Source organism: Grammomys surdaster, unplaced genomic scaffold (genome assembly GCF_004785775.1).
Source record: "Grammomys surdaster isolate TR1022 unplaced genomic scaffold, NIH_TR_1.0 266, whole genome shotgun sequence".
NCBI classification, from domain to species: domain Eukaryota; kingdom Metazoa; phylum Chordata; class Mammalia; order Rodentia; family Muridae; genus Grammomys; species Grammomys surdaster.
This window is the reverse complement of record NW_021604707.1, coordinates 2,028,226-2,040,496: the sequence shown is the minus strand read 5'-3', so window position 1 is coordinate 2,040,496 and position 12,271 is coordinate 2,028,226. Positions and strand designations below refer to the sequence as shown.

The 12,271-nt window shown below is 42.3% G+C and overlaps 1 protein-coding gene across 2 annotated transcripts in view; it reads right to left on the bottom strand.

Annotated features, from left to right (window-relative positions):
• Positions 1–12,271, bottom strand: part of Ets1 (ETS proto-oncogene 1, transcription factor) — a 121,741-nt gene that overhangs the window by 94,827 nt on the left and 14,643 nt on the right. The window contains exon 1 of one of the 2 annotated variants that reach the window (XM_028776166.1): positions 10,809–10,899. The exons of the other annotated variant lie outside the window; for it this stretch is intronic. The gene's annotated coding sequence lies outside the window, so the exon portion shown is untranslated. Of the gene's footprint in view, positions 1–10,808; positions 10,900–12,271 lie in introns of those variants that run through there. 2 annotated transcript variants of the gene reach the window in all.

Below are 12,271 nucleotides of genomic sequence, written 5' to 3'. Positions count from 1 at the left end.
GTTAAAAGCACTTCTTGCTCTTCCTGAGTTCAATTCCCAATGCCCTTGTAGCCCCACATAACCATCTGTAATCCCAGTGTCAGGGAATCCGATGCCCCTTCCTTCTAGCCTCCTTGGGTACTAGGCAGGCACATGGTGCACAGACATGCATTCAACCAAACACCCATACACATAAAATAAAAATGAAAATTTAAAGATATATAAGAAAATTACATATTAAGCAAAATTAAATGTAAAACATGTTGAGCAAATTTATGTAATTAAAAATTATTTATAAAATGTATGTAACAAGTACTCTATGCAAAACTTTGTCATCAGTGCAAGGTAGATACTATCTTAATGTAAGAGGCAACTGGGCATGGTGCACAAGCCTGTAGCACCAGCTATTCAGGAAGCTGGAGGAGGTGAACAGCAAGTTCAAGATCTGTCTGAGCTCCAGTAGGCTGAGGTAAAAGCATGGCAAACTCTAAGGCTGCCTGGCTTAGAGCAAGTTCAAGTAACTTAAAGAGATCCTGTCTCAAAATAAAAATTTTAAGTTAAATTGAGGTTTTCTGTCAAAAAGGGTAATCCATTTTTATTCTTAAAAAGAGACTGTGAGCTTCATAAGGATGGCACCAATGGACATGCCAAACTGTATGGGGGGAAGTTCCCAAGACTACAGCTCTATTCAAAGAACTATAAGCAGCTAAGGAAAGCTGGGAGTGAGAGAGGTGGTATTCCCCAGGGAAGATCACACAAATTAGTTACCCAGTGCCTGAAAACATGTATACAACTAACATCTTATGTTTTGAATAGATTATATAAGCATATATACATATGTATGTGTGTGTGTGTGTGTGTGTGTGTGTGTGTGTGTATATATATATATATATATATATATATATATATATCTCATGCAATAACAATTAATGAGCAAAGGGGCCATGAATCTAAAGGAGAGCAAGAAGGGGTATGTGGGCATATGAGAGGGTTTGGAGGGAGGAAATTGAAGGGAGAAATGTTGTAATGATAGTATAATCTCAAAAAAAATTAAAAAGTAACGAGAGAGAGAGAGAGAGAGAGGAGAGAGAGAGATCACTTAGTGAAGGCGCTAGCTGTCAATTCTGAAGACCTAGGGAGTAGGCAGAATACTGGCCTCTGACTTCCACATGCCTGCCTTGGCATGAGTATGTGGGCACCCACTACACCACACACATACAATAAATAAATAAATGTTAGAAGAAGAAAATGAAGGAAAGGAGGAGGAGGAGGAGATGGAGGAAGAGGAGGAGGAGGAGGAGGAGGAGGAGGAGGAGGAGGAGGAGGAGGAAACTGTGGGGCTTGGGAGATGGTTCTGTGATAAACCACTTGCTGACACATGAGACAGCAGGAGTTTGGATCCCCCAGAACCCACTTAAAAAGCTGGACAGGCCATTTGTGGTCCCAGAGCTCTGGAGACAGAGACAGGGGATCCTCCTGCAAGTAGGTCAGCCAAACCAGGCAGATTGGCGAGCTCTGGTTCAGAGAGTGGAGAGTGATAATGGAAGCTGCCCAGCACCAGTCTCTGGCTTCCACACGCATGAAATGCATCAACTCAAGAGACAACATACATGCATGCATACATCCCCCACATACATACACATACAACCAAAAAAAAGAAAAAAAAAGAAACTGTTTTTCAGATGTGCTCTCTCTGTGGCTGCCCTCAGTCGAGCTAGAGGACTGTTTTTAAGAGTGAGATATGGTAGGTCTACCATTAACCACAAACATCTTCTCTGGCAGATGCTTCTGAGAAGCCCTTCACAGTTCTGTCATCTAAACACCTGCCTGTTTATTAGACATTTCACGAACCTATTCAATAGCCATTTCATAGAGCAGAAGAATGACCTTATTACTCAACAGAACCACATCAACAGCTTCCATTCATTATGAAACTGTCCCAGTTGAGGAGAAAAAAGCAGGGTAGTAGCAGGTCAGAAATCTAGGTGGTGCAGCCTCCACCTCATTGTTTAAAGGGAACCACCTAAAATAAGCTGCCCCACAGTAAGGCTCATCACCTGCACCTTCCTTTCTTGGCTGCAACAGAGATGCATCAGTGAAATGTTTGAGCAATACTCCCGTCCCTGTCACAGTCCGAAGAAGAGCATCTGGCGGTTTCTCACTTGCTCATCCCCAAGTGATTGCTGAAAGAAACTGACACGCACCACACACCTGCCAGTCCCAGCTGGGTCGCTAGGTACCCTGTAAATATGCCCACTTTGAATCCCCACCACCATCCTATAAAGCGAGTACCCTAATCTCCATTTTACAGAAGAGCAAACTGACATTTGTAGAAGGAAAGTAAACTGCCACCAGCCACTCTGCTCATAGAATAAAGGAGACAGAAATCTAACCCAGTTCCGTTTGATTTACAGCTACTGCTTCTTCTACTTGTACAACATGAGTCTATACGGCTCAAAACCAGCTTGCTCAAAATCGTTAGAAGTCAGGTGTGGTAACACTTATTTGTAATCCTAACACTTGTGAGGCTGAGGCAGGGTGGCTAGTTTGAATCTGGCCTGTATTACAAAACAAGACTCAGTAAAAAACTAATTCTATAACTTGTATGTGTTTGATGAATGATGCCAACGTGAAGTCACAGAACAAACGTATAGTACACTTATGCCAGGTATTATGTGGGATTCCAAGAATATAAAAGGAAGAAGAAATGAACCCTTAGGAGCTGCATAACAGTTTCTTCCTAGATTGAAACATTCTATCCTGCAGGGAAGCTCCTAAAGCAGGAAGGTAAACCACTAAAAACAGCTTCAGGAAGTCCCTGCAACTGACCAGATTCACAAGGCCCCTCCCTGCCAGAGTAAACAATATGAACTGAGAGTCCTCTCATAGGACCATAACTGAGCAACAAAGAAGACTATGAGATCAGACCTGCCTAGAAGAAGCAGAAATCAGGCAAGCTGTCTGGAAGAGGTTTAGAGGAACTGGGTCAACTGTGTCACTTGGAAGGGATACTCTCCAATCTTTTGAGCTGCCTGCAGGTTTTGTAGTATGCTCCAGGTTCCTGGCTTTTGTGAGCTGTCACTCATGCTGAGGTAGGCTTTGATGATACAGGTATCTTTGGGTCATTTCTACTCCTGTAAGTAGCCCCTCACCCATATCATATTTCTGTTAGTAAATTCAATAAAGTTCATCGACCAAGTTGGACTTTGGTGATATTCGTATTTTTGTCTATCGTGGTATGACTATCTAGGGTGATTAGATGTGTGCTTTGTCTCCCCAGGGAAAAAAAGTGACACAATGAGAGAAAAGTAAACAGGAAGTTACATCAAGAGGGTGTGACAGTATTAAGTACCAGGGAAGAGGAAAATTGCAGTATTTTTGAGTCATTTAAATCCCAGGTATAGGGATGGAGGGCTCCTTCAGACATCTGCAGCAGCTGACCATGATTTGTCCCATGACCTAGCAAAAGCATGGTTTTGTAAGCTACTGATAGTTTCTGCAATTGTGTGATATTTGAAATTCTAGGAACTTTTCAGAGGGTATATAAATACAAGGATCCTGAGAGGTAGGGTCAGTGGCTGTTGGTCATTCAGCAGGGTTGGTTGGGGTTTGTTAATAGTCATGTTGAAAGAAGAAAATTAGATTCAAGAATCAATCTCTTTCTCTCTCTCTCTCTCTCTCTCTCTCTCTCTCTCTCTCTCCTCTATCTTCTCTTCTATCTAGTAATAGAGGTTGAAATCAAATAGATAAAGGGTGAGAAAAATAAGAACTCACAAAGTAGCAAAGACCAACTACAGGAAGTAGCGCGGAAGACTTTCTAGAGAAGGCAGACTAAGAGGAGAGCTATAGACTGATTGATATTAAGCATTGGTGAATGGCCAAGAAATCAAAAGGTAAAAAGAAGATGGGTCCAAAGTTCAAGACAGACAGAATGAAACGAGGTCCAGGCAAGTCAGAGAAAGCTAGAGACTCTCTCTGGTGGGGACAGACCTTAGAGAAAAGCACTATCTTGGGCACCCTGTAATAAGTGTGATAAAAACAAATAATCAGAACAGAGGTACAAGCAAGAAGTAAGACATAAACACCGGAACATGGAGGTTGTATATGTGACCTACTAACCCAATACATTCTAGACAGACCACTTGATGGTGCTAAGTAGGATAGACTGGACAGTAGAAGAAGGTGAAGAGGTGGGAAAATCAGTAAGAACCGTATCAAGCTACATGGAGCCGAGGCAAGACCAGAATTCTATACTGCTGACCCAGGCATCATTTTCATTTTCTAATTATTTAAATTAAACACTTATTTCCATAATGATTTTTACCTGAATATGATTTTTTTAATTGTATTAAGATAGTCTTCACATTAATTGTGGACTTCGGGTTCCTACCTCACACGAAGCCTCATTAATCTTGCCTAATCCAGCTATGAAGAAAGACTTAGATTTGTGTCATCCCAGGGCTGAAGGTAGAAACAGAGGTGTGGCGTTCTAAAGGAAGAATCAACATGATTTCTTGAATGAGGGAAGGAAAGAGAAAAAGAAATCCCAGATACTCAGAGCGCTGGCTCCTATGCAGTGAGAATGCTGAGCTTCAGGAAATAAGGAAGGAAGGGGGAAAACAGTGTTGCTTTGGGTTGTGTTTAGATAGAGGAATGGCAGAGCAACTCAGTAGAACAGACTCTAAGACAAGAAAGAGTGAAGTGAGAGCTGCTTGCATAAAGACTCTGGTTTGAGCACAGATTCCAGGAAACTGCCAGGTAAGGCAAAGGGGAAAACCATAAAATATGGCTCTTTCATCTTTTGTTTTTCTTGTCACTATAAGAAAATGCCCAACAGAAACAACTCAAAGGTAGAAAATTTTATTTGGCCTTGAAGTTTTACAAGGCCACAGCCCACCACGTCAGGGAAGGCAAAGTCAAGCAGCTTAGTCTGAGGCACAGCAGTGTGCCACGGTAACTCTAGAAGCTGACCAAGAACATAGACTGGACCAGGGATGTTCTAGTGATATTCTTCGTCACTTTCTGTGTCATCCAAGCCCCATCTCCTGAAGGCTCCGTGACTTTCAAACCCATAACACAAGCTGGGGAATCAAGCCTCTAAAATATGAGTCTGTGGGAGACAGTTCAGATTCATAGGTCTGTAATGATAGGAGGAATATGTGTATAAAACAAAGATGTAATAGGTAATGTTATAGAAGAAAAAAGCAGTAATTGTATACGGTTGTGGTGGGTGGCCAACAGCGGAGCTTAAACAATGAGTAGTGGTTCTTAAGTGTCCACTGAGAAAGAATGGGAACCATGTAGCCAAAGAATAATAGCCCTTGAAGTCTCTGCCATGTTCTATCATCCTTTCTGTGAAGAACAACTCGGTGAGCATCTCTGCAGAAAGGCATTATGGGAGAGTATCCAGGAGCCTGCTACCTAAAAATTCTACCTACACAACTCTAGAATTCAGTAGACCAAAGACACAACTTTATCACTGCTTTGCTCTAAGGGTGGGCTAAATGTACTGGCCATCTTCTCAGGGGACCAATCCACTCTTGTTACAGTGAAAGGCCCCCTGTCTGTGCCCCTCTCTGCTCCAGGCATTGGAGTCAGGTTCAACTACTGTTCCTTCTAACCCATAGGCAGCTGTGTCTCCAGAGCCACCACTTCCCCTCCCCTCCTAATCTTGCTACATCCCAAAGCCATTCTATTTGTTCATAGTCCCCAAAGTCCCCCAAAATTGAAAAGAAAGAATAGAGGAATATTTTTACAACACCAAATCACAAACATGTGGGGTCAGTGTATCTGTGAAAGTGTATGAGTTGTTCTTCCAGTACCTCTCCAGCTTTAGCCACACAGCCTTCAGGTTGCAGGTGTTTATCCATTAGCTCCCTCATCCCTCTCCTATCCGTAGAGACACACTGCCTTTCCCTTGGTTGACTACTGAAGCTCAGTGTTTAGCCTCAAGCCCTAAACATAGAAGGCACAATAAACACTTCAAGATGTTTTTCAATCCAGAATTATAGTAGAGTCAGCACTGGGCAGGATGGACATTGTGATTTGTCATCTGGGATAACTGCATTATGTTCTGGGAATGTCAGACATTCTTATACTCTACCAGGAACACAGAGGCCTATGAAGCAGGAAGCTTCTGTGTAAGTCCTGTTCCACCACCACAGAGCTGTATAACTTCTGGCCTGTCACTTGACCTCCCTAAGCTTTTGCTTCCGGAGGAGGATAGCTTGATGATCTGCAAGTTCCTTGCCAACTCAAACTCTCCATTTTGCTGACCTGAACACATTCCTTCTCCTGACCTTGTAACTGGCAATCTTCAGATCAACTGCCCCTTGGGACAGAAAAGCAAGTCCATTGGGCCAAAAGTTGTCAGAGTCATAATGTGTGTTCATGGCAGTGTCCCTGTCACGTATTGAGCCTTTCACACTGTGTCCTTGTGCTTTCCAAAGCCATACTCAAACAACATTTTCTTTCCATATAACCCACTATTCAGAAGAAAAAAGTGGGGCTTAGGCAGTTCCTGAGGTTGAGCAATTACTGGGCTCTCCTGTGGTGAAGATTATAAAATACTGCAATGCATAAGACGTGCCATAGACTTCTAGAAGATCCAGAAGTCTCTGGGTATTACAAGATGCTATGGAAGGCATCTTCCTTCTTCCTTTCACTGTCTGCCAAGCACATCAGATAGAATCCTTTGGGTAGTACTAGGAAGAATTCTTAACAGGCTCTGTTTGGCCTCAGAAGGGTACAGGAACATAGAGCTGATTCGTGGGCACACTTGTCCTGTTCTGTTGAGAGGTGGGAAGGGAGGCACAGCCAAAGTCCTCTGAGCTCTCTTGGGGGTGTCTGGGAAGGAGGGGGCACAAAGGAGGTGGTAATAGCCACCAGGAGAGGCAGGAACATACAAAATAGCAAAGTCCCAGGGGGCAATTTAATTTTAGACTCAAGGCCAGGAAATTCTTTTTAAAACAATGAGAAGTGATAGGCTTGGGCCTTGGTGAAAGGGCAAGCTTGAGTCTCTAAAGGCTTCTGAGAAACAAAAAGAAACAAGACAAGACGGAGGGCTGAGGTAGAGAGATGGTGTTCTTCAAGGGGAGATAGCTGCTTTTAGTTTCCTTGCAGACCACTAGGAAGAACATAGGGCCTCCACTCACATCTGACATTTACTGAGACCCAGACCAACAGTGTAGGCATGGTGGAGTATTAAAAAGTCCCTGAAAGTCTGAAGACATTCTGTCTTGTTGAGAAGTCCTAGGTGAGATGGATGTCATTTGTCAGTTTTGAATTCCTAGAGTCTCTGTGTTGCCCCTCACTCATCCAAAAGCCCATAAACTTGTGTGGGTATTCCCATGTGATGGCAGCTTCTAGGACCCTATGGTGTGAGGAACATGGTAATGCTGACTTGGGGCCTTGGGATAGAATCCAGTCTGGAGGACTTGCCAGCCAAGATAAATAGCAGTCAGTTTTGCAGTTTGTTCAATGGTCTACATACTGGAGCTCTCTTTCATAAATAAGATACATGAATAAAAGTTGGTTTTAAGTTTTCATATGCTACCAAACAGCTTTTTGAAAAATGAATAGGGCACACATCTTAAATCTTAGCACTCAGGAGGCAGAGGCAGGCCAATCTTTATGAGTTTGAGGCCAGTCTGGTTTACAAAGTGAATACTAAACCCTACTTCAAAATAATAAATAAATAAATATAAACAAAATGAATACTGTAGTAAGGACTTGCTATGATTGAATATGTTCCCTCAATCTTTTGTCATTGTTGTTGATGATGACAGTGGTGGTGTTGTTTCCAAGACAGAGTTTCACAATCTAGCCCTGGCAGTCCTGGAACTCTCTCTATAGACCAGGCTAGCCTCGAACTCACAGAGATTCACCTTCCTCTGTCTCCTGAGTGTTGGAATTAAAGGCATGTACCACCATTTCCCCAAACCTGTTTTTGAAATTTATTCATGAATATGATAACATAAAAGGTGGAGCATCTAGGAGGTGAGAAAGTCAGAAGGTAGCATCTCACTGATTATATAAGACTCCTTATAAGACAGCCTGAGAAAGCAGGCTCAGACTTTCCCACCCTTTAGCCCTGTAAGATCAGAGTATTCTAGAAGACCATTGTGGCACCATCCTGGACGGAAAGACTGAGACCTCACAAGACCCAGAACCTATCAAGGCCTTGATCTTGAATCGTCTTAGCTTCCAGAACTGTGGCAATAACTTTATCTTTATAAGTTTCCTACTCTCATAAATTTAGTGATAGCAACGAAAACAGATTTAAAAAGAGATTAGGGTCACATTCTATGCTTTGCTGGTATTATGAAGTTGGGGCCTTTGTGTTCTGATATTGTAACATTCAACTTGTAGCCTGACTCTGAAATTATCTAGTTTGTACTGGCTGACCCTAATAGCTCAGAAATATCAAGCTTCTTAAGATGGTAGAAAAATAGATGATAGAAAGACAGACAGATGGGTAGATGGGCAAGTGGACAGACACACAGACAGATAGATGATACACAGATAGATACACAGATAAACACACATATACACATGCAATTACTCTATTACACTTCCATAATTTCATAAGTGTAGAGCCACCATCGCACCCAAGCAACAAGACGAAAAGAACATCATTTCTGGTTTCTACTGAGACTCTGAATTTCTTTTGAGTGTCCCCACTTTTCTAAATAAAGCGTTAACTACAACTCCACATGATTCTCACAGAGCCTGGGTAGTATCTATTATGGCTTCACAGTACCAAGCATGGTGGCCCAACACACAGCACAAAAACGGCACATGATTAGCTCCATGAAGACACCCAGGAGCTGGAATCCTGAAGCATGAATGGTAGACATGAGGACGCTATCATTAGCCAGAGTCAACGCTTAGAAGAGAGTTTGCTGTCCAAGGAGGCCCAATTAAACCAAACTACTCTAGATAAGAGAACCAGGTCTGGTTACACAATAGAGCTGTAAACCACCAGCCCGTGACAAGAGAAATTTGATCTGGTAGCAAGAGGGCTCTTTCTCACTCAAGGGAGCATGAAGCAAGGAGATTTCCTAACAAGAGTGTCATCACCTGAACCCCATCTTGTTTAATAGCAGCCCTGTAGAGACAAGTGAAAATCTTCTCTTCTCCACCCCCCCATACCAAGTATCTTAATACAATTTAAGAACCCAAAATAGAAAGGAAAGACATGGTGAGTGGCAGGAAAATGGAATTAACCAAGTTCATCTTCATGGAGGCACTGGACAAGAGTGTCCAATAGAAGCAGCACTATGACCTTCACGGTAGGTTATATTGACCTGTTTTGTAGGCAGGGATGCCATGGTTCAGAGCACTAATGGTTTGCTAACTATTGCTGCTTAAGGAATAACAGACCAGGTTTTTCTGCCTCTAAAGCTTATGTGTTTTTCACAGTGGTCTTCTACAGCTTGCGGTTATAATTTGAGTTGTCCCCTAAAACCCAAGTAAGATTTAATCACTGTTATGATAAGCCATAGAGTGGAACCACTGATGTTGACTAAGAACAAAGACTCTGCTCTCTCGAGCAGGTCAGGGCTATGATTGTAAAAGTAAATTCCTGATGAGAAGAACTGAGCTCATTCTCAAATCACACGTCCTAAGCTTGTAGATAGAATGTTATTGTGCACCATGTAAAGATTAGCTGTGAATTAGTCAAATGTTGGTTTCTGGGCCCCATGTCTCACTGTTGTGTGCAGTGCTTCCCCAATTATTTCCTGACTGGTCAATAAATAAGCTGATCAACCAATGACTGAGCAGGGGAGAGAATGGGGCTGGACTTCCTTCCAGCCAGGGGAGGGAGAAAAGAGAGACAGGAAGTGGAGATTAGCCACTAGTAAAGAGTCTGGACAACATGACAAGAAAGCACTTGGAACCCAGAGAACCAGATCAGGGCTAAACTGCAAGTATCACTGGAATTTTGACTGATAAGTAGCCTGATATTCTTGGAAGATTAAGACACTACTCAGTTGTTGTCCCTTAAAGCTTGTTACATAAATATAATAGTCCAGTCTCAATTATTTGGGGACTAGCTGGGTTAAAAGGAAAACGGCAACAAACATTTATACATTGCCACTAACATAAGATGACTCCACACTCTTTAGGACACAGCAAGAAGGCCTTCACTAGATATAGCCCTGGAGGTTTAGGCTTACCCAGCTCTAGAATGGAGCCTTAAAAATGCCGTGTTGTTTTGTTGAATTTGTTTATTTGTTTATAAATTACACAATCTCAAAAGTTTTGTTTTAGCAACAAAAGAAAAAAAAAAAGAATATAATCTGGGTGGTGCATCCCAAAGCTATCTGGCCTGGGAACATAAACCTTATCTTAATGGACTAGAGGAAGGTGGGTTCTCCTTCTGCTGCCTAGAGTATATGAAGACAGAAACAAATTTTATATATACATATACACATACATATACATACCCATACATATTCAATCTGTTAGTCACTCAATAGTAACAGAAGGGAAAAATACAATACACAAAAAAGGCCAGGCTGGGTGGCAGAGACATACATGTAATTCTAGGTATTTAATAGGGTTAGGTTGAGGATCACAAGGTCAAGACTGGTGTGGAAAGATTAAGGGGACCCTGTCTCAGTTTTTTTAGAAAGTATAGAGATGGCTGGAGGTTTATTGCTCAGAAGTAGGACTCTTGCCTAGCTAGCATGCTTGAGGCTCAATCATCAGCACTATATAAAAGAATGAAAAAGGAAGGGAGGGGAGGGGAAGGTAGGGTAGATACAAAAGGAGGTTTGCTAGATCTTGGAGAGATTGACAGAATTCAAAATTAATCTCAATACCTCTGAGACGGAGACTGGAGAGACGGACGCTTCAGCAGTTAAGAGCACACACTGCTCCTGCAGAAGACGTAGTTTCAGTTCCCATCACCCCAATCAAATGACTTACATCTTCCTATGACTTCACCTCTAGAGGATTCAGTAAGGCTACATGCAAACACACACCAATGCACACGTGCGCGTGTGAGTGCGCACACACACAGACACACACACACAGAGACACATAACCATCTTTAAAACAAAGAAACAAAACTCAGAGAGAGACAGACAGACAGACAGACAGAGAGAGGCGGGGGGGGGGGGTTGTGTGAGGATAGTCATATGAACTTATTTTGCAAACATAAGTAACTGAACTTGATGGCTGGGATGCTGCTTTTTGGCATCACCGGTTTAACATTCAGCCAATGGGGCAGACACACAAGTCCCATTAGCACAGTCTAGGACTATGTGACAGAGCCTGAGCCAGCCACTGGCTGACAGCCTCTCTCAGGTCCCTCTTAAGCTAACATACAGTATGTACTCAGGCACATTTCCTTCTCCCAGACCCTTCAGTGATCACCTTTGTATGAAGTAGCCCTGACTTCATATTGCTTTACTCTGTGTAACACAGTAACCTTCAGACAAAGGCAAGACTGTTTTTAAATCTCAGAAATATTTTTTAAGTATGCGTGATATGTGTGGTGACTTGAAGGGAGTCGGAGAACAACTTTATGGAGTCAGATTTTCTTCCACCTTTACGTGGGATATGAAAGCCTAACTCAGGTCATCAGGCTTTTGAAGCAAGTGTTTTTACCCACCGAGTTATCTCCTGTAGAGAGAATATCTTGTGTGCTGAATGGATGTATCACCTGTTAGTTAAAAAACCTATGGCCTATAGGAAAGGATAGGATAGAAGATGAGACATCTGGGTGGCAGAAAAGATTCTGGGATGGTGACAGCATGAAAGATTTACCAGGGAAGATGCGATGAGAAAGACATCTGAGCACAGGTAACAAGCCACGTGGGCAGAATGTAGATTCATATAAATGGGTTATTTTAAGTTATTAGCAAGTCAGAAAACAAGCCTAGCTATATGGCCTGGGTATTTGTAAATATATTTTGAGTCTGAACTGTTATTCTGGGGAACTTGGGGCTGGGAGAAAAACAGATCGATACAATGTCACCAGCCTAGAATTCTTTTATAAGATACATTCATGGGTTTATTTTGTTTCTAAAGCTTTGTAGGACAGTTTCTGAATTTTTCATTTGGAAAATACAAGCACCGTATTTATAAAAGAGGTATGTTTGAACTGTGGTGAAAGAATGAGAACTCTTAAAGGTGATCATCCTACCCTCAGACAGGGATGTCCCCTAAACAAAAGACATCTCAAACGTGGATTTCATTTAACCTCTTGAGTATCAGTACAGTCCATGTAGAACAGCACCTGGGGGAACCCACCCTTGACCCTGGTCATATTCCTATGTAT